We start from the raw sequence: 25,583 nt of genomic DNA on the forward strand, positions 1-25,583 counted from the left end.
TCACAATTTTATTTTTTTTTACAATTAAGTAAACCTAGTATAGTTTAATTATAATTTCCTTCATAATTATAATATACCTTCATTAAATCATTTAGCTCCCTTAATTACCCACTTTTATAAATTGTAAAATTCAAAATCATAATAAATTTTCTGTTAAGTAAAATGAAAAAAACAACGTAATTATATTATAGTTAATAAAGGCAAACAAAAAAAAATTACATTTTCTGTCTAACTTTTTACTAGACACAATTTAGTTAAATTTTAACATCACAATCTCACGGGAAAAAAAATAATAGGAAATTAAATACTAAATGAATCATACAAATAGCTCGTAAAAAATGTAATCTAATTGCGATTGTTAATGATAAATAAAACATGTGTACATTAATGTAAAATTAAATGATGTGCTTATGTTAACATTTATTTTTTAAATGTTTTTATGTAACAAGCAGGGTTTGATGCATTTACTGCTTATACATTTTATAGTAGAATACTTAATGACGATGAATTTAAAAAAGTCATTGTCGTCAAACCCCCAAAGAAAGAACAATAACGCATTTTTTTTTTTTTGCACATAAATTCAAAATACTACGTTTTAATTACATCTAAAAAAATTAATATTATATTGTGTAAAGAAATAACTAGACTAAAGCTGAAATAAAAAAGAGAACGTTTTAATTACCGGTTATTGCATCGAGTTCGTTATTTATTATATTATATAATATTTTATGCACACAAATATAACACGAATTTTAAAATAATAATATATTATACGCGCAAGTAAAGAATCGGAATAATATATTATTATGTGCGCTAAAATGTAAAAGCAAAAATCTACTAACCCCCCCCCCCCTCTCCCTCGCTTTCCGGCGCGTTTGAGAATCTTGAATAATATTAAAATTCATAAATAACAAGTAGGTATATGTAATATTATTAATACGATGTAAAGTATAATATATTATTGTGTTATCACGTGCAACTATAGAATAATAATAATAATATGTACGGCAGGTACAATATATTATGTTGTAGCATAATATTATGTGAATATAATATTATTATTGTTGTATTATAAAACGGTACGCGTGTGCCCGGAAACAACGTTTGTACACAGTGCGTATGTTACAATATACGAAAATGGAATCGTTTTATTTACGCCGCCGCCGTACAATCGCCATACGAAATATAATAATTGAGGCTATTTATGCAATACGGTGCGGCGTAACGTATGTGATATTCACGCTCCACCTATATATGGGCGCGTTTATCTCGTATTTAATAGAGAAAATATCATGGATATATTGTATAATATATAAAAATGCGTGCTCAAAATTGGAGGGGGGGGGGGGGGTACAATGTGTTATAAACACTCGCTGGTTGTCGAAAAATGTTCTGAATATTTACTAGGCGAGTAACGGATAGACGTATCGCGGAAACTAATATCGCACTTACACGTACAATTCACCGACCATGCTCACCCTCATTTTTTCGTTTGATAGAATGAATTTATTCAAATTCTGATTTTTTGAGTTTTGAAATGTAGTTTTAAGTGTGCTGAATATTGTCCAGGCGAGATATAGACGTATTGCGGAAAACAATATCGCACTTATACGTATAATGTGCAGAATAATTCACCTACCATGCTCAGTGCTCACGCCCATTTTTTCTGATTTTTTGAGTTTTTAAATATAGATACTTTAAGACTATAATTTCAAACTCTTGAGATTTGTTTTACTTCTTAGGTTAGGTTGACTCCTATACCGATGCAAACTTTTGTTTTCCTCAAATGAGAACCCTCTTTTTTACTGTAAATTATTCAGTGAATATATTTTTTGAACATTTTAATGTACCTAATTCAAAATTCAAACGAGTGGTTTTTCAGTTATTAAAACGTTTATACTGATGATAATAGTCCTTAAAAATTCTGTTACAAAAATATAAAATATATGTAATATTGGATCTAGTGTTTATTATACTTGGACTATTTTGGACCCATTACCATAGACCAATAACTATCCGTAGTACACAAAATGAATTAACTCAAAAACTACTCGTTTCAATCTTGATATTGACACATCAACATTTCCGTAAAAATTATCCACTAAATAATTTACATTAGAAAAGAGTTCTAAAGGTTTTCCATTAAAAAAAACAAGTTTGTATCTCCACAGGATACTCCTTAATTACTACATAAAATGTCGAGACATTTTTGGAGAATAACCTAGTATCCAAGCAATAAACTCCAGCACACACATATTTACTAGTTTTGTATTACCGTATCACTGTATAAATATTTATCAATTTTTAAAATTACTTAGTCCAATGCAAAGGCGTTTATTTTTTTCAGTTGATAAATTAAAAAAATTAATATAATATATTATTACCCAATTACTTTTTTAGTTATAACTATTTATACATATTTATATATTATTTTTCTCGTCTCTGACACTTTTTGTCCCCAATAATTTTCAAACATACAAATCTTTGAAAGGTTTCGTCTAGTTGCTAGACTTCCTACCCATATAAAATATGTACATCAAAGACGTATTTTTTTTAACAGCCTAGTAGTGTTTTATAAGAAAAAATTGTATACAAGATTATTCATATGGTATTTACTATTTATAATAATAATTAATAACCAAGAAAAAAGTCTTGACCGATAAATTATTTTAAGAAGTATTTAAAATTTAAAAAACTATTTTAGTTTCTCAAAATCATCTTGCAGTTGAGTTTCGATACAAACCGAAAGATCCACTTGGGTACTGTTTTCGAATACGATATTTATCATTATATCAAATATTTAATAAGAAACAACAATGCATCGTGCAATATCCTGTGTTTAGTATAAAGTATATAAAAATGTTCACGGTTTTTATCATTATTGCCAATTGGAAATGGAGTAAATCGAATGACATCAGCTCTGTGTGTAATACAGTTTTATGTACACCGTCGCAATTCTGTAGCACCGCCACGGATAAAGTGAAATAAACATCTTTGCTGCAGTTTTTAAACAATACTCTTTAAAGTAATCAACTTTTATTGTGTATACACTTGCCATGATAGCCGTTAGTGTATTATTATGTCCACAACGTTTGATTAAATCAAAACCAATTCCTATAATAAATGTATAATACTATTGCGTTTAAAAAAAAATGCTCACGCAATGTTATTACCGTAAATTGTTTGTACCTTGCCCAGTAATAATAATATGTATTCATTTTTTTTTTATTCGTGATACAGCTTCAGCTTCTAGGTTATTAGCTTGCAACAAAATATATATTTAACATTTATATAACATATACATAATATATTATATAGAGCAGTAAAAAAAAAATGTCACTTTTGCCAAACGTTTCACGTCCAGAAATATTTATTTATTGTAAACACAAGTTTTTCTTTTCATCGGAAATTTCCTTACGATACAGTTGCTTACCTATAATATGATAATATATTAATATATTATAAATATAATGTTTCATGATTTTACGAATGTTAAAAAAGGTTTATTTGTCAAGTTTTGAATTATAAACGATATGTCAAATACAATGAATAGGCATCATACGAATGTAAAACTTACAATATTTTAATGATATTAAGGCCAATGTAACAATTGCATCCATAATAATCCATCTTTAATGATGTACCAGTTATTGAATTACTGTTTTTTCTTCATTTAATCAAAGACCAACGACGACACAAGAACTGACGTCGATTTACTTTAATATGAAATAAGTGGTAATTGGATCTAGTTGATAGTTTGAGTAGTAAAAAGTAAAAACTCACAGTACTTTTCAAAATAATCGGGAAAGTTGAAAATATTTAAGTAAAACCTGTTTTGTTTTTTTGTAAAAAATGAATAACCGACAATATATTATCAATATTTTACATTTTCATTAAATATTAAGATAATCATTTTGAAAGATAATATTATAATTATCAAAAAATGTTGAATCTTTTTGAACAATTTATAGACTTTTGAAATGTTCATTATTTATTAGCTTTTCAAGTCAAAAAGCTTGACTATTTGATTTAAGATTCTTAATAAGTTGCTCTTAAAGCAATTAAAAATATCGGAAATATATTCTTACAGCTTCTTGCAGCGCAAATGTTTAAAGTTCAAGTTTAGTCAAAAGTTGGGAAAATCGTGGAATTTTATAAATTATATTTTAATTATGAATTCATAAAATATTGAATGTTTATAGTTGAAGCTTAAAAATGAAAAAAATAAAAGGCATAAGTTATTTTTACTGAAATTACAAATAATTTAGCGTAAAGCCAAAATTTAAGTACGGATTTAGAAAAAATTGGATACCTATATTATTCAAACAAAAAAAAAGAATTTCATTTTAAACGAGTTTTTTTTTAATTTAAAAAATATTAACTTAAAGAACTTGAAACATTCCACAATTACTTAAATTATTATTTTCTATATATTTCAACAAGTACGTCTTAAAGTTTTAAATATTAAGATTTTTTTTAGGTGTTTATAGAAATTAAAATTTTTTATACTGCGTCGAAAATCTTGAAAGTATAATATAAGATTCCTCATGAGTTAGGTTGTTCTTACAGCAAACTAAAAAAAGTCTACATTTTTTTTTCTCATAGACATGACATAGGTATAATTAAACATTTAACGACAATTTATATTTAAATTAAGAATAACGATATTTCCATTAACGGATTTGAGTTATTTTGTAATAATTAAAAAAATATTAAATGTAGAGACTTTAAATTACACCATTTAGTTTATTATTTTTTTCTATACTCAATACTTAATATTGAAACAATAGTAAGCTATTAAATACCACACACTTGTTTACAGCATTTTACTGAACTAACTTATGATCATTATTATAAAATAATATAAGTATGTGATATTATTTGACAACACTTATTTCAACCTATCTTACTATTACATAATATAAAAATACATTAATAATAGTGTTGTATAAATAAATTGTCAAATACCTTTTAAAATAGAGGCTGCACGCCATATCCGCTCAAAATCGTTTTTCCTATCCCATGATTTACCATTGAATACAAATTTAACACATCCATTACAGCGACCTACTCATGCTCGACATTTACTTAATAGCACAGCGACTTTCTCGGATTTTTAAATTGTTAAACGTCTTCCGTTTCAATAATATACGAACTATTATTCTAATTCAATCCATTAACGTATAGATAGGTAATGTATACCTTAATTCGTTTAGGTGTTACAAAAACTCAAAAAGGATTATATTTTTTTCAAACTTTTTTACCTCTAACTGTTGGCAAATAAGTTTTTTCTAAACTTTTCCACAACGACTTCAATTAGTAATTAATGCTCGATGTTTTCAGGTCACCACTGTGTATTATGATAATTTATTTTTGATGATTATATCAATGCACAATAATCTTTGCCTCCCTCCCTCAGTTGATGCCATCCGTTGGTTGTCGACAGTGGTATCAGTATTTAATTCCAGCGTAATCCGTAGTAACCCCACTCACACCTTCTCCAATTCAATCCTGTAGGGTGAACGCCGATCGGTAATAAACCCACTGGTACCACGAAGATATCATGCTGAATGAATTAGCTCATGTTACATTTCAAATATTTGAGCCAATACGAGGAGAGTATCACAATTAATAATACACTACGGACTTGTGCACAGTTTGCATTGACTTTTATGATATCGATCCAACTTAAGAAACTAATTATAAAACTATCGGTCACGAAAAATATATAATTAAAACAATGGTAACAACCAATGGCCGTCTATAAATTAAAATGCCATTTATACCCGTAATTATTATATTTTAAATGAAATATTCATATTAAAAATGTAATTAAATATTTAACGAGTATTTACTAATAAATTAGTAAGGATTAGGTACCTTTGTCCAAATCTCTAAATTCGTACGTAATCCGCAACATGTGTGTATTAATAGTCATTGCGTGTTCCTAATCAGAAAAGCCAAAACACGTAATCAATTTAAAACCTAAATTAACATATTAAATATACGGTAAAAGTAAACAACACTACATTTTGATAGCATCGTACAGGACAAGCATCATATATGATCACTGAAATGTATTTCAAACCGCATTAATAACTCTTGACCAGACTTGACATATAAATTTGATTCATCATAATTCATAATACATATAACACCTAATATGAAGTAATGCGAAGTCAAACACACATTTCCATTACTCAATTGTTGACTCTCTCCGGCTTCCGAGTTCTCTTACAAGCCGTAATAATAAATAATCGTCTTTTGTGTCGCAAAGTGCAATTGGGTATAATCTCTTTTTGCGTTAATTAGACAAACATAAGCGAAAAAACAGTTGTTCAATAAATGAAACCATATTCGTATCGAAGTACCTACCTACCGCTATAAATATTATTTCCTCGATATAAAACGAATCGTTGCGCAAGTGCATCGTGTATAGTTCATTAAAATAAATGTGTGATTGCAATACACGGAATACTATATTATTATTGTTTCAGCGGTTTTTAAATTAGGAACGTTTTCTTCGGAAGTGAACACTTTTATTATTATAGGTATAATAGTGTATGCACAGTTATTGATTTTGCAATAGGTACCTACTAGCGTACACAGTAAACTGTTCTATCGACGAAACACACACACACACACGAAGAAAACGGACTCGAATCATCGTACTTGTAACACAACGACATCGGACTTTATACCGTTTTTCAGTATCTTATAATAATATATTATGTGCAGCTCTTGTCGTCGGTAGGAACAGCTCGAAACCAATAAATATAAATACACTGCACCTATGACCTACCGCCAGTGTCGCCGAACATGGGTATCGACTGGAAAAAAATCCCCAGAACTATTTATGGATGGGTCGGGTGGGTGGGTGGGTGGGCGATAATAAGTGATCAGTCATTAGTGGTATTTAATATTTAAAGGCACTATATCGTGATTTTAAAGCACTATTCGAGAGTAGCTAAACATTTTTTTTAAGTAGGTGGGCCTAACATCAGCATTTTTTCCTCATAACATGAATTAATATAGATCGGTGTCTATAACCTACCGCGCATTTATGATGATGAATTTAATTTGTGTGTGTATTAGTGCATACTGTTTATAATAACGTGTAACCTTTTATCGTTTCCAGTGCCACCGGATATAATTACGGACGAGTCGAGCCCCGACCTCACGCTTATGGAGGCAGAGAACGCTACCCTGTCGTGTCACGCCACCGGCAACCCCGAGCCGAAAATCACGTGGAGGCGCGAGAACAACCAGCCGCTGATGCTGCGCACCGGTTCCAGGGACTTGGTCAAGCGTGAGTATTGAATTCATATATAATATTGTATTGTGCAGGCGAGTCAAACGAAAAATATATTGTTACCGCGCGATACCACGCTAGTATATTATAATATTATAACGTTAATAACCTCGGTAAATGAATTTTGCACTAGTAATAACATAGCAATATAGGCCGTGCGATACCGAACAATCATTGCAGGTGGTTTATTATGATATATGACGTACGCGGGATTGTCGTATATGGTCGTCTATTCGAGTGGTAGAGACTAGAGGTACCTATCTAAATACCGGCTCGATCGGATTATTGTCATAAAATATAATATCAACAATAGCCCATTGACAAAATATAAAACGGAAATGCCCATTGACCTTTTGCCCATCGGACGAGTTGAACCGTACAAATAGAACCTTAATATTGCATATTATTATACCTATAGGTACCTATTATACGTATTATTATTTATTATTATAATAGTGCGCGAGTTTTATGACGTAGTGTGATACCAATCCACCTGATTGGTTGACACGATGCCGGGAATAAACATTGTCGTCGCATCCAATTACGTACATAAAACATTAACTACAGAGTGACACTGTGACGATCCGTTATTCCGTTGGCGTTTCTGTTACCCGGCGAACGTCCGGTATGTTCAGTTTTTGGAGGGGAGGGCGAGTAATCCGTTTTACGAGCCTGGCCACCGAGTGTCGAGATTGCAGATGTTGACGTTAACTGAATATACCACTCTACGACCCAAAAGTCGCAACTGACTTGACCCCGCCGCGCCGAGCCCGACATGTCATCTTCACGACCAGAAATATAATAATATACCTATAGGAAGTACGCGTTGCAGTTGTGTGCGCTTGAAACGGTCTTCCTATAATAATAATAATAATAATATAATTTCGGACACCCGACGACGAGTCAAAATTACACCCGTCGTCGGCGGCGGTGGAGGTGCTGCAGTCGGTGGTGGTCGTGGGTTATCTCCCACGTAGTTGCGTCACTGCCGCTATCGGACGCCAACGATTAAAACGCACGACGAGATGGGTAGGCACCTATCGCGGGATAGATGCAGATGAGGGGAAAAAACGACGACAGTGTGGCTAAACCGAACACGAGCACCCACTCCCACCAAAAGTCGACGGTCGTGGGACCCAAACGTAGTTTTTCGGATAGACGATAATCCGGTCCACAGACGCACACGCCGCGTGGCTTAAATACGTCCCGAGTCGTATATAACGACAACAGCAGCATTCGTGAGAAAGTCGCACCGACGAAAACCCGACAAATAACGTTCGTTATTCTCGCAATCGAATTGATAAACCGACGGTGATCGGACGACTTTTCAGGAAATTTTCGATTTATCGTTTGGTAAGTGTGTCGCACGATGCGCCATTTTCCACACCGTTGAAACGTGGCCGTGCGATATGGATACGTGTGCGGCGAGGCGTTACGCTAATATTTGTGGTTAGGAAAAAACTATGTCAAGACTTCCGACGATCGTTCTACTTGTTACAAGCATTATACAATATACATACATAGTGTGTGTGTGTGTGTGTGTGTGTGTGTGTGCTGCAGTATACAATGTACGGAAATATAACCCGTTGGTCATTGATCGATGTGTTTGTATTTCAAAGCGAACGATTTTTATATTATATTTCCCCAAAAAAAATAGCAGACCGGAAAAACGTTGTTGTAACCCCTTTAGATTAATACGTTCACACGACGTCTACGCTGCGAGTATAGTATTACGGACTGACATAATTTGGCAGCAATAACGATGGGTACATCGGCTCTGTACTAACACAACAAGTCACATTAGAATATTATGCTTCTCGCCCAGAGAAATATTTTGCGATGAATCATCTGGACGAGTACGTTAATCATGGTGGGTTTATAATATAATTTCGGAACTGTTTTTTTTATTTAAATGTATTAATTTACAACCATTAAAGTAGTAGTAAAAATTAGTTTTTCCATAATTTCCGCTCGATCGATCGAGCACGCAACAATAACTAATCAACGTTTTCGAGGAAGAAATTGGAATTTAAGAGCGTTAAAAAAGTTAAACGTGTACCAGCGATACGTACCGGACCCGTATCGGACTAAATCGGTACGTAACTGTTCGTGTCGGTACGTAACTATTCCGTATCGATACGTATCGAACTTTTCTTCTTGAAAATCTTCAAACTAATATGCCACCTACCTACTTTCTATGTTTACACGCGACCACTAAAATGAAATACACTTATTTTGTTGGAAGTATTGAATCCAGTTTACGTTAGTAAAAATAAACGAATGATGTAAGTACTTCAAACGAATATAATGTGCATATTTAGTACATTTCCATATTTCATAATGTGTTAGCCAAAATGCAATGTTTTATACCAACGAGCCAAGAAGAACTATACATTTTTGGTTCGTATGCGATGCCATTATATTGTGTTTAGCGTCCAAATAGGCATGTTGATGAATCACCCTTAAAAAAAAAAACAGAGTGTTTGTGCCAAATAAGTATTATTTCTCGTGTATCTCTGTATTCCATACATGTTAAAGCTTTAAATTACAAATATGAAGAACAATATAAAAAAAACTCCATTTAGTTTTTTAAAATCCTGTTCGTATGCGTATACACTATACAGTCATAAAACAATATTTTTCAAAGTGTTCTACGGCGGTTATTACATATTTTGTTATACCGATGAAATATGACATGAATTCGAAAGTAAACTATCGACTCGCCAAATTTCTGCGCATATTATAAAATAACGTCGACGAAATGTTTGCAAATAATTTATTATTACCACTAATTTTCGTACTTTCGAACAATTGATTTCATCGATATTATTATTGTTTGAGGACGGACAACTACGTTGAATTTACACAATGGAATTCATACACGGGAAAATTAACTCATACAGTTATATTAAATATTATTATATTTATGGTCAATCAAATAGTAGACGGTGTTTATTAAATCTATGTATAAAAAAAAATGCGTAAGGGTTCACGCACAAATTCGACGGTCCCGTTTATTCGTAGAGAGTTTTGTACAAATGACATTTGGTACAAAACGCCATTGTGTAAAACACTGTTTCGGACAAATAACGCTTTTTAATTAATTCGGTCCTATGCAAATAATAATTACCGTCGACAAAACTATGGAAATTCACGTACGCATTTCGAACAGAGTTTTGCAGCTATTTATGTTGATAGAAACCGACTGTTTTTACCACAATACTACGTATTAGGTATGATTAATATTGTACACAATAATCCGTACTGAGCCGTAATATTTTTTTATTTCGATTTATTTTTGAAATGAAATAGTTTTACGGGTCACGTGATACCATGTCAAACACGACGATTCCGCTTATGTGCATAAAATCTAAACAATTTTAAAATTATACTTTTTTAAAAAAAAACACTGATTATTATTTGTTTACAAAAAAAAAAGTGCAAATTATTATTAAGATATACGGATACCGATATTACGGATATTGGAAAAATCGTCGGAAATTAAAAAAAATATAATGTATATAAAAACAAGTTTTGAATATCCGTAATGCAGTGGTGTGCCTTTGTGGCTCTAACTGTTGAGTGCTGTTTTATTTGAGAGGTTCATTTACAAACGTCGATGTCGTAATTATTTACGTTTATGTTACTCACGTTTAAATTGTTTGGTGATGAATTTTTGAAGTTGACGTCATTGTTGTTTTGTTACAATAAAAAATAAAAAATTTTGTTCGTTGCGATTACCAACACTGTGATGATATTGTGGGCGAAAGTCGCAACTACCTAATAATCATCAATTTCAGATCCCAAATAATGAATTCAATCACAAAATTAAATGTTTTTAATATATTAAATTGTTGAACACAAAATCGACACGGATTACGTCATATTTACATACGTGTAATATAAAGCTTACGGATAAACATATTGTATTTTATTAAATTGATCGGACGAATGGTCGTTTACGGTCGAAAGGTTTTGCCCCCACAACAACATTGTTTACCTTGTTTTAATGCATCCCAACTTCACGCCAACTTCACTTGCTGGTGTTTATAATTTTTAATCGATATCGTATACGTCGCATATTTAATATAATTTTTATTCAGACTATCTGTTACATGCGTTCAACAATGAGCTTCATTGTGATAATATTAGATTCAATAATGACAGCAGTGATGATGCCTCTCAACGTCCTTTGTCGCAAAGTAGTTTCATCATAATATTATTATATAAATATTTTTATTTTGCGTTAATCAATTATATAATTCATTAAATGTGATGAGCGAATCGTCGTAGTGCAATCCGTGTAAATTATGCTTTCAAATAGTGTAAAAATCTCTCTAAAAAGTGCTGTGCAAACACAGACATCGCTGCGTGAAATCGATAGGGTTTTCTGGCTCCGCGGATAATTATTTAAAAACGAAATTCGCAAAAAAAGATTTAAACGTTTCAATGCGCGAAAGCGGGAGACTCAAAATTGTTTTTGGTACTCGGTATGTAGCCATGTAGGGTATTCGAGTGGGTCTATTAAATACAGCGAGCATATAAATCACGCGAACAGGACGATAAAGCGCGTCGTCTGAATTATAACAACGCCGAACACTTCGATAAGACCGTGTTATTATTGTGTACGCTCGCGTGTACCTTACATTACCTTACACGAAATGTAGTCCGTATATAGTCGTGGTGGGTAGGTAGGTATATGTGTATAATATATGTGACTCTTTATTATCAGACTTTGGTCACACAGAACTAGCCCAAACACGCGAAATCGTTATCGGTTTCTCGTTGTCGAGCAAACACACACACCCACATACCCACCCACACACACACATACCCACACATACGCAACACTCGCGTAGGATATACCTATTACCTGTGCGTAGCCCCTTTTCGATGTTAGCTTCGCGAAAATGCCGCCTGCACCGGAGGTGATAATAATCAAGTTACAATGCAAGCTCGAAACCCTAATTTACACGGATATACTAAAAAGTAATCTTGTATAATTGTTGACCTATAACCACCACCGCAGAAGCAGACGTTGCCGTCCCAAAACACCAAATCATTATTATGATTATAATATTATTATTGTACCGTTCAAATTAAAAATAATCGCAACGCGCGCTTAACCGCACGGAAATTATTACGTCAGATAATAATCATAATATAGGTAGGACCTATACACGTCACTATAAAAACCACTGTCTGATTAAACTTTTGATTTATTGCGAATTTATATTATTTCAAATCGATTTTTATACAAAATCGCAGTTAATGCACTGATGTAAGTGACAGCCGTTTTTTATTTCTCTCCCCCAGTGATCGAATAAGAAAGCAATATTTATAAGGAGTACCTACTTACGCGGAGTATAACTTCTGTTTACTTTTTATTTTTGATATTTATTTAGAAGAAAAACTAGGTAGTAAGAAAAATCATATCTACGAGTTTAAGTCCCCTAAGGTTTCGATTGTGTTTATACATAATTTATGAATCCAAAATGTAATATAATAAATAGTTAACTTTGTATTGTCTACAAAATATATAATTCAATATGATCGAATCAATATTACTAAAACCGTAAACACATATAAGTAGGCAATACGTTCAACAAATGCAGGATGCTATCTAGTATATAATATATAAATATGTAATACTTAAGTAAATAATTGCTACGAAATATAACCGAAGTTATTGTAGAGTAAATAAATTGTTATTTTTAATAATAATAAAGTGTTATGGGTACATTGTACACCTACACCAAATAAACCAATAAAGTTTGATTCGGAAACAATAATATACTATAGTTATAAATTATTTTTTCTCGTAATATATTATATATTATTTATACTTATATTATCGTTGCAGTTCTGGGAACTAGGACGTCATAATTATATTATTTTTATTTTTTTTTTTATTAATTAACTCACGGCAACTTGGGCCATTGGGTGGTTGTTTAAACTGTGGGGGGAAGGTACTGTAGATTTTGGTAAACAAGTGTGTTTTTGGGTTCAGACAGAATTTAAATTGGGCACCCGTAGGTTTCTACCATGCCCGGTCGGGGGATGGCGGCCTCTCTCTCCAGACAGATGTCTGCCCGGAGAGAAGTGCCACCCGTGATCGAGATTCGAACCGGCGACGGTGCGCGTCGCAATCAACGCCTTAGTCCGCTCGGTCACTCCGTCCCCTATAGTTACATTCTATTACATAACATTATGTGACAACTTTAATAAGTAATTACTATTGTAGTATAATAGCTTATTCATAATAATTGCTCATATTTTGTTAATAATATTAAAAATTATTTTAGATTATGATCGTTTTTTTTTATGAGATTCGTGTTGGTGGATTTTGTTATATGGACTTTTGTTGTGGGTTGGATGACATAAGTGGTAGTTGTTACAAAAAAAGTGCCCCTCCCCAAATTGAAGTTGAACAATTATTTCACTTTTAAACACCAATACTTATATTATTATCTGCGACTACCATTCCAATAATAATATGACTTCGCACGCTTACGGACTAATGATCAATTTAATATTCGTGAAACAAAAATTGTAATAGGTGCCTGCACTAAATATCATATTTTTAACGAAAGACGGATGTAGTGCAAATACAGTGCTGTAATGATCTCTCAATCGCGGGCCTGGCGAATATTCTGTCGTACGATATTGTTATATTAACGTGCCTACATATAATATGAGGAACTAGTGTCCAAACCGCGATGAAGTTCGATGAAAAATGTAAGGTATTCCGTAGGTACACACATCATCACAATATTAATGTAATTCAAGAGTATAGGTGCGATAAACCGAATGAAAAAGTGTTGGCGTTGGTGATATGTTTGGGCGAAACCGGAAAAATTCATACACGCCGCTATATGATTATATATTTTCGGTCGGAAAACCCTCGTGAAAATTTCGCGGTCTCTCGAACTGCAACCACGGTAGCACAAGTCGTTTGCACACCAACTCCGACGTCCGAGCGGACTTGAAGACCACGCGACAGAATAACAGCCGAGCCCGCCGGCGACGGACGTTTCGACTTGATTTATGGGCAGAAACCCTTCCGAAAAATAGTTTTACGACGAATGTGTAGGTATATAATAATATGACGAAAAATAGAAATGTTCGGGCGGCAAACGAATAAGACACACCACGCGACGTCATATTAATTTAATGATTATAATGTGAATATTCCATACTATATTATTACGTCGTAAAACATTAAAAACGCTTCAGCGTATTAATTAAACGTACCCAAGCCACTTCGTATTCGTCGTGTATAGTTTTTTTTTGAAATTATTATTAATTAATTATCTTATTACTTTTCCCGGCAATTAAAAAGTTTGCCTTTGGAGTTTTAGTTTTAGTCTGTCGATCCTCTCCAATAATATATATTTATTATTATGCAGATATTACATAATATAATTATGTATTATATATAGGCACCCTTAACAAGTCCCCGGTGAGAAACGAGACTCGACCCGGTACAGTCCGGTATTTTCATTTTTCCGTTCCGTCTTAATATATTAAAACAATATAGGTACAACATAAATAATTATTTTATTTTCGCGGGGCTATGATTGGATACATCGTCGTTGTCTACGTTGACTTACGGGGGACGGTTTGTTTTTTAACGCACATTTTTTCATTATTATTTGCACGGAAATACGCGGAGCATAATATAAATACCATAAGTACGATATTATTAGTATTGTGTGGGCCGCGTGCATAATATAATAATATTATGTCGAACAACGGCGGCAGCGGCGGTGGATAATACCGGAGTTAAGCAGCAACGGGGTAAAAATATCGAATTATATTATTATGGCCGCCGTACAAAATAATAATAATTTATTCTGCATAATATTATTATTATAATATTCATTAATTAAATTGAACGCCGGCGATCGGGAAACACGATATCATCGCTCGCGTACGCGCATGATAGTAAAATATATTATAATAATAATCTGTCGCTGTAGGTCGGTTATGTGTGTTATCCAATGCGCGCACCTTATATATAGGTCGGATTTAATAATAATATAATATGTGACCGGCGCTTCGGCAGTGTGCGTGCGACATAATATGCGCCGTACGTGCATTATACGTAAAATATTATACATTGTAATATTATAATCGTAACTGAACTGTATACGGTGGCGCTAATTGGAAACACGAAATTACGTCGACCGCGAGCCGTGTCGAAAATAATAATATATTGAATAAATGGTCCCCGTCGATATAATATAATGACGTGATGTTATTGCGTATTACAACCACCCATCTACCCATACTTACCCGCCTCGTATTTTTATAATCGTCATCGACACACAATGAACACGCAAATACGTCCTATACAATATAATATTATACATATATATATATAAAATAATATGTGCATCGTCGTTCATATTATTACTGGATGCTGCAGCAGTGTGTACCTATAGTCGCATAGAGTGAACATTATTCGAGAGCATATTATTATAATATTATTGTACAATATGCCGCCGCCGTTGACTATTTACGCGAACACGCGGATCTCTACCAAGTCTGAGGGTGTCGATGAGCACTGCAACGACGATGATTATGATGATGATACTGCCAATTATGTTTGTACAACGATGATATGGCGCAATTAAAAATAAATAAATAAATCTCGAGTCGTACTCGAACAAAAATAACCCCGTCCGGATTACGGTTATTGTTCCATTTGACACGACGATCGCGTTGACGATAATATTATTTGGTTCGGATTTCCGGAATAGTATACCGCAACCGTATTATGCTGATTTGTGGCTAATTTATTTGTATATATAATAATTATAATATGAAACACCCCCGCCCGCTGCATCGCGTTACCGCGACTCCTCCGTGTCTTTGTAGTGTCGATGACAATATTTTCAACATCGAAATAACAATTCACATAGCCATACCTACTCTAAAATATATAATAAATACATATGAAAACGTGTCAGTGACGGAAACGTATTAAAAATATTATATTATTAAAATCGTATAGATAATGAACTCTTTAAATATCATAAAGTTTTACATTAGTTTTGAAAAATAAAACGTATAAAATATAATATAATCGCTTATTCTACCAGCCGGCTCGACGCCTAGACTCGTAATCAGTGTAATTAATAAATAATCGTGTGGCAATATTATGTTTAAATTGTGACGGTTCAATTGGAATGAATTCGTCCGGCGAAAAGCCACGCCAATATTGTATATACCAAAACTGCAAACTGAAGAGTGATAACATAAATCGTAATACATAATGTACAGAAATAATTATGACTGCTATCAGTGGTGTCGATTATAATAAATTGTGGTGCACTCTTAATAACACTCGTCACCATCTGTTACCGTTTATCTGGCCGTGATGACGTTGACTCGTATAATATTTTTAAAAAAAAGTAAAAAAGAGCATCGTTTACGCGATATTAAGTTGTACGATATTACATTATAATTATTATTCTCATACATTTTACGACATGCACTCAAGCTATTATATTATAATGCACGTTAAAGTATCAATGAAAGCCTAAGCGAAAATTACATAAGATGACCACCACCATTGAGCTCGTCAAGTGCGAACATAATGATTATAATATACCACAACTGAGAGCACGAAATTAAAAGTGTAAAACACGGTATAAATAATGTAAACGATGAATTTCTTAATAGATATTTCGAATGAATAGTTAACGACGAGTCGGTATATTTTTTTTTACGCAATTCTAGGCTCAAATAAAAGTCGAGTTAGTTTTTTACTAATTATTTTCAACTCAATTAAAATTTAAAACCATATCATATCATATAAAAAATATATTATTATAAAGTTCTTTTATTCCGTCGTCTGCATTGGGTTGCCATCAATGGGTCTAAAAAACACAAAACTTTAAACGCGTGTGCCATATTTAAAACCTTATTATATATTAATTATATTTTCCATTATAATATTGCGTGATAACGTGAAATGGTTCAGAAATTATGTCTTTTAACCAGATGCTCTCGATATCGATACGGTTCTATATTAACTAATTTCACGAATATACTGAATTTAAAATATTTATTTACTGTTCGAATCAATTGTCTAACGGTTAGATAATACCCAAACACACTTTCGTTATAAAAAAAAATACTCGTGCAGATGTGACCTGATATTGGATGGTAAAATTTATAAAAATTATTTAAATAGTAAACCAATACAGAAATTTAGTTAATGTTGGTTTGAATTGCTATACAATAATTTGTAAAGTAAATAGATTGTTCGACAATTGTATTAGCTAACGGAATAATTTTAAAGGTAAAAGAATACAGTGCAATTAAAAAACTGTTGTCCATTTCTGGTAAAATAAATATGAAATGTATAAAATCGTGATCAAAATATTAACGTAATTTTCGTTACAATATTTAAATTCAATGATAATATGATATATATATACATCATAATATTATATATGCTTTTAGATAGTACATATGCTAATGACCTCATGAGCACCTAATAAAATTTTAGAACCCAACATACAAGACATAATAAAAAAATTGTTTACCATCAGAAATTGATTTTGACTTTTTTTACTCACTATTTAGTTAATAGACATGATACCTAACTATTAAATCATATTTACCGATGTTTTGCTTAGAACAACACTGTTAACTTTTAAATCGAATCTAATAATTACATTGTTAATTTACATAGATACTTGGTCATGTTGTGAGTGACACATTATAATAATATGACTCAATGGGTCTTCTATAGAAATGTGTGTTTGTGTGTGTGTGTGTGTGTGTGTGTGAGTGGAATGATTGGGGGAGGGGGATATTATTTTTTTTTTGTCTCGTTCAGTCGTGCCCGAGTTGCAGAACTCGGAGGAAAAACTTGCACGATTATCGGTCGAAAAGTTTCTTTTTTACCGGATACGCATTGTGTCACGGCATCTTCGGGTCGTCTTGAGGCGAATATCGTCGTTGGCTATAACAGTAATTTAATTTCATTAAACATATTATTATATACTGCGCAGTGTCGGCCGTGCCTTAATGTAGTCTTGTGCGGACCACGCGATTTCAAAATCGACTATATATAATATATATATATACACGTGTGTGTGTGTGTATGTGTGTGGTTCCACGTATATATCTGTGTATAGGGAGAGAAATAAACGAGGAGTACCGTTTCCGTTCGACTTCCGGATTTCCGGAATGTCAACAAAGTTGGACGAAGACGATAAAGATCTTAATCACAAATTCCTTAGTAAGTATTCGATGGCACACACTGGGTCCACTGTCACCATCTCACCCGACCGATGTATCGTAATAATAAACGTGAAAAAAAATCTTTTTTCCGCGCACATTATAATGATTTGATTTTTTTTTTTTTTTATTTGGGTTAAGGCTTCGACTACTTAGGTCATTAGCCTGTGGTATTGTAGGGGGGGGGGGTACTGTAGATTTGTTTACTCGTGATTTGTTTTGGCAGAATTTTTAATTTGGGCACCCGTAGGTATCTGACATGCCCGGGTGGGGGATGGCGGAACTTGTTCTCAGGACACCGTGACTTGCCCGAAGAAAAATGCCGCCTGCGACCAAGGTATCGAACTCGGGTCGGCCACTCCGTCCCCCTGATTTGATTTATTTAGAACATAATAGGTACCTTCATATATTATGCAGTGTAATAATATAAAGACACGCATTTTAGTGGTTTGATACTAACTTTTCATTCTTACATTTAGCCCAAAACCTCGTCGAGTTACTGCAATTTAGGGATTTGACAAAAATTAGTATTGGGCACATTAGTATTCTAATGCACAATAATAAAATTCAGAGAGCGCGGAAATGTGTATTACACAGTGAATTCAAATTACATGGATCTGCGCAAAGATGAGTGTCTTCAATTAGCGTTTACACACTGTTTGAAACATAAATAATGGATGAAACTGTACCGCAGAAAAATATACATATACAAAATTCCTTACAAAACTCTAATAATCCACTTCGAAGGCGTAATTAAAATATATATTTATTTTACAAGTTCAAGAAGTCTGACGGCTTTTCAACAACAACCGTTTGTTATTAAAATAATAATTAATTGCAATTTACAATGGTATTATACTACACACGGTTGTTGGTTATTTTAATACAAAATAATTTTTCTGATTAATGTTTTAGCAATTTAAATATTAAACGCCCCATTAGTAGATACAAAATATGTATTATATATCATACAAAATACCTAATATTTGTTATCATACATCATAATATATTAAATATTCTATAGTAAATTCAACCAATACCGATTAATGACAACTATTAGAACACAATATAAAAAACGATTTTTATAAATAAATTCGTATTTATTTGTTCATTTATTGTAATTCTGCAAAATTATCTTATAAAATATGTTTATTCGCAACGTATTTAAGTATAATAATCGTATGTATATTTAATACATTGATTTATTTAGAATAAAATATTTAATCCTAAAAATTACATTCACATCTAAATAAACGTGTTGAGTAAAAATTGTATTAAACACCCACGGTATTTCACGTACCTATTTAAGACCACAAGTTGGAAATTGTATCGTATTTAATATTTAATTTTATTTGTGAAGAAAAAAATATGCATAAAACAGAAACATAATATTATATTTTATACAATAAGTGTTAATATTATTGTCATGGCGGTTATTATGAGTCTTATCCGTTGTTATTTGAAAAGTACGGAGTAAAACTTTATAAAGTTCATTTTCTTCACTATTTATTTATAAAATATTTTATGTATTTGTCTTTCAATGTTATTTCTTATAAAGTTGATAATTATATTTTAGCCTGAAGATAAAAACTCATAAATAAATAATATCTATAATATTACAGACGAGAAGTGTAAAAAAATATCACTTCGAAGGGAATTTAAAATCTCAAAATAATATTATACATTTATTATTTATCGTCTCGGACACATAAATTGATTCATAAACTACTGCGAGAAACGTCCCGCGTGAACTATACTTACTGTTCTAGATAGAATACAATATCGCACCACTGCCACCCATACGTATTTGTTAGACAATAATGAAAGATAATGCGGACCTACGCCTCGAGCGATATTTTGTAAAAATAAAAAAAAATGAAAACAGTTCAGTTTTTGTTTGTATGACTAAAATACTTGAAAATATATATAATATGTTGGTATACAACTCTGAGAATATAATATATGATTTACTTTATCCTAATGTATACACAGACTACTAAAAAGTATTACTTGCAATACAATTTCATAGAATTAGGATATCATCGTATATTATGATGTGTACCATGAACTAAATGTATATTATTATAACATCAAAGCTTCGTATTTTAAAAATATCTTAATATTGCTCTATATAAATAACAGGCATGATACTATATCTTCCGTCAACAATGAATATTGTACTAGATACAAAAAAATTATGGACACAAAGGTTCCTAAATTTTACAAACATTTTGGTGGTGCAAAAAATGCTATTCCTATTGCTATACACATATTATGTAGGATTCTCAAAATCAATATATTTGATTTTCATAGTTAAGACATTTTAAGATGTATATAAAACTCATAAACTTAAACGAAATATAAATTGCATAAACTTGACGACTTTTCATTAATATTATTTGTATTGTCATATTGTTTTTGTGAGATATTTATATTTTTTTTTTGTTTCTGCTTATTGGAGGGTTTCAAACATATATATATATATATATACGTGTTATTTAAATATCTTTAATTTTGTGTTTATTGTAATCGATATATTAAATACTGTAAGATATTATGTTGAAGATACAAAAAGAAATTATTATTATTATTATATATACCAATTGCTGTACGACGATTCACAGCTTGTTGAATTTGATTTTCACTGGTCAACATACTATTTTCTATTATAAAGTTGAACCAGTGGCGTAACTAAGGGGGCGATGAGGGGGATAGATCCCCCACAGAGCCTTTATAATATATATATATAAACCAATCATCACAGTACTTGAAAATTTAGTATTCCGTGGACAAACTCCTAATTACGCCACTGAATTGAACGTGTCGAGCTATTATTCGAAATTAATCTAGAGTACGAGCAATTTTATAGTATTATTATACTACTATAGTTTTACAACAGAAAGCCAATTTCTACTTTTTTAAATAGGTACCCAACTTTAAATGTTGGTAAATAAATTCAAATAAAATATCTCGCACGTCATTTGATAATGATGAAAAATAGTTTAATGATAATATATTAATTTTCAGTGCATTGTAAACGGTATCAATGTATTCAGGACATTAATGTTTTCAAACACGCTTTTTCACAAAAATTCAAGTTCCAAAAATGTTCTGTTAAATTACTAATTGTAGGTTATCTAAAACGTTATGTGCAGACCCTAAATTAACAACTCGTTTGAAACTCTTCAACGTCATGACGTATATTTTAATACTTAAAAATGATCGCCAATAAATAAATATAATATTATAATATGTTGTGAATTGAAATTTAGTCAGTGAAAGTAAAAAAAAATATACATCTCTTATTTTGTTTTTATGCAAAAACACAAATTCACTTTATTACTTTAATTTCTTGGGTAAACGTGAAGAAAAACTTGCAGAGGTATTTATATTTTTTTTTTCATATTATCAACGATAATATTGGGAATTTTCGTTTTATTATATTGTAAGAATATTTGGTCTGAAATCGTTTCAGAAACAGCATAGTAAAATACATTTCCCTTCTCAATAAGTAATAACATTAAACACATTTTTTTATTCAACTCAATTTTATAACCTCCCTACAATATCCGAAGACGTTTTGAATATTGTTTGTGTTTCATCGTTTTTTGTTACTCTGCGCATTAATAAGAATGAAAAAAAAATGCAAAAAAAATGATTTATGTATTATTAGTTTAACGATGGTGTTTTTTTTATTAGTTTCTTATAATGATATGACTGTTATCACTTTCTAGTAAAAGCGGATTACTACAAAAGTTTAATTTAGACATAATCTGATGTGCGTAAATGAAATCATACATTTCTTTGTTCTCTTTGTTTCAACTCCCAAGTGTATTTTGTATTAAATATTCATAGTAATTATTACTTGAACTAAGTATTGTTTGGAATAATGTATAGTTTTCCAAAAATTTAAGAATAATTACTCAAAATCCGCGTCTTTAAATAATAATTGTCAAATAATGATTTATACACGTTATGATGGTATTTTAAAATTTCAACAATTATTATCTCAAAAAATAATAGCGGGCTTAAAAATATATTTTTTGCATATTTTAGAATCGTTTGAAATCAATGCAAAACAAATTGTTTGAAATCAAAAATATTTTTTTACAATTTATATCATTATTGTATTATTTTTAAAATTTAATTTAATTTTCGGATATTTCATATCATAAATCTAAAATCAATTATTTTAATATTTCGATAAACAAAATATATCATATTTAAGACAAATAGTTATTAGCTATAATTATCTAAACTTATTATGAGAAGAGTGTAGTGGTACAGGGGTAATCTGCAAAATGAAGGTCCTCTACTTTGCTTTTCTAAGCTTTAAATATATACTTATAGGTTATAATAAGTATTTAACTACTACTTGAAATTCAATTTTAGTGTACACTAATTTAGTTTGAATAGGTAGGTACTTTGAAAAATACTTTCTACTTAGTAATATAAAACTAATGATTTCATTTAAAATAGTAAAAACTTTTTTAAAACAAAAGCCATAAGAAAACAGTTAAAATATAGTTATTTTTTCAAAGTTAATTAAACTGTATGGAATAGTATTTTGTAATTACTTCAAATAAGATTAATTCCCTTTTTTCCTTAATTTTTATTTTGTTTTTCCCTGCGCTATATACCAACTAGGTTTACTTTCCCATCGAACAAGATACTGTTGAGTTTCACTGCCCCAAACGGCGATGACGGACAAAAAAAACGCACATCTTGTAAACTCAATACATTCATCGTTCCACTCAGAGTCTAAAATAAGAGCATAATATAATATCATGTTGTGAAATTGTTATTGAATTAGTCAGATGTAGAGCAAAAATCAAGTGGACCTACGATTTTGATTAACTATATCCAGTTTAAAAGAACCTCATCAAATCTGGTAGCCTTCAATACTAAATAATATGCGTAAGACCGGTATTATCTCCAAACGACGGTCACCTCAGTGATTTCGTTGTTTACCATATATTTTACATCGCTCGCGTATACGTTTCGTTCGTTAGCCAAACCCACATAATAATATTGCGACATTATTATAATGTACACGCCATGACCGTCTGTAACGAGAAGACACGACCATAATATTAGCATAGGTATAACGAATAGTCGCGGCGGCACCATAAATAATAATATGGGTACACGAAAATCGCTAGTGATATTTTCGGGACAGCTTGTATGACATTATTAGGTGTTATTATCATTATGTAGATAATAATATATAGTGTCCTGCAGGATGTGATGGCGTACACTTCTGGGGCGGTGCGTGGTCACAATAAGGCGTATTCCCGGTCGGCATGCCGCGAGGGATTACGCGATACTGTACGACGAACGAAATTTCGGCGGTGGAATAGTCAATTTTTTTTTTTCTCTCTCCTTCGGCGTCCGGGTAAACTTGTCAATTAGATGCACAAAACGTTAACGCCGCCGACCGTCACCGTCGTTGCGGTTGTCGACAGCAGGATCCATTCATCATTGTGTCGGCAAACGAGCCCTGAGCATCGCGCTCTCACCCCACCCCGACCCACCACCCAAAAATAAACACACACACACTGCTGTAGGTGACCGCGTGAAAAATGGTCGACGGACCCCTTTCGCTAGCCGCGTAACGAGTACTCGAGCTCTCTGACCCGTCTCCTACTCTCGCCGTTTCAGCAAAGTCGCAAAGACATTTCCCCACTACGCGACGATCGTCGTTTTTGGACGCATAATTACGGTGGTTGTATAATACAGCAGTGGGGTTCGTTATCTCTGGCGGTCGTGCCCTCTTTCTGCGCCCGCTCACCTCGTCTCAAAAACGCGAAGCCCCCACACGCCATTTCTCGCCCCTATTCTTACGCGAACCATATAACTATATCTGAAGCGGCATACGGTTCCTGAAAATTATCGGTTCCGGTTATAATATTATAATGTATATTATGTATTTTAGACCGGCGCCGGTTAAATAACATTATATAGTGTAAATCCTTGTTCTTCCCCGACCCCGCCGATACCCCATGTCGCCACCCCCAGAACTTTGCAATTCGTATCCGTGCGTGTGTGTGTGTGTGTGTGTGGTGGATACTGCGCCCATTAGTGTACACCCACAGGGTCAGAGGTTATACTATTACGAAGGTGCGCGATAGTGGCGTACAGCCTCTTCGAAAAGTGGCGTTAAGTTTGCTATCTAGAAGGATATTTCTCGAAACTTATACCGTATCGATTATTGCGGCCACGGCGGAGTCCCGACAACCAAACGAAACGCTTTAACAAGACGTTTTATCTTCTCAATAATCATCTGTTGATGTGCATCACGTACGATACAACTCGAGCTAAAAAATTGAGGCCTCCGCGAGTTGGGCAAAAAAAATCTACTCACATTTACTTTGAAATGTTTTTTTCACCCAATACCCATATATATACTGCACATATTTTATGCGCAGTCGTGTTTTCAACTTTTAGTGTCAGATAATTAATTTCTTTTCACTTTTTCCATACAGATCTTTGCGAATAATCTATCAACCATTTAGGTAAATACCGTTTATATATTATTCAAAATTACTAACAACGTCGTTTCGCAAATTCGAGCACGATATGTCATGTGCAATAAAACAATCAGCGTACAAAAACATTACAGTGGAAATTGCATAATTTCGATATACCTATATCAATTCTGCAACAATAACACAACAATTGGTTTGTGCACTAAATGTGTTTGTTTACCTACAAATTTAAATTTTACTCTATTGTTAATTAAACTTTAAATACATAAACATAATTTTAACCGTGTTGATGCCGACACGTCTTATTTTATTTCTTCCGTCTTTTGCAGCTAAATCGATACTCCCGACCTCCTCTCACCAATCTCGTCTCTGGTCCCAGCCAATCCCACAAGAAACCTCTTACTTTTTTACCTTCCATTACGGTTGTATGGTTCCTAAATAACGTAAGAGCCGTTAAAATTACTAAACATATTATTATTATTACCGAGTTTAAATATTGTCATGTTCGCTATTGATGTAGAATT

General features: G+C 32.4%; 1 pseudogene; it reads left to right on the forward strand.

Annotated features, from left to right (window-relative positions):
- The window catches only part of LOC132941754 (lachesin-like), a 241,880-nt pseudogene that overhangs the window by 132,581 nt on the left and 83,716 nt on the right, over positions 1-25,583 (forward strand).

The sequence above is a fragment of the Metopolophium dirhodum genome, chromosome 3, assembly GCF_019925205.1.
Source record: "Metopolophium dirhodum isolate CAU chromosome 3, ASM1992520v1, whole genome shotgun sequence".
Lineage (NCBI taxonomy): Eukaryota > Metazoa > Arthropoda > Insecta > Hemiptera > Aphididae > Metopolophium > Metopolophium dirhodum.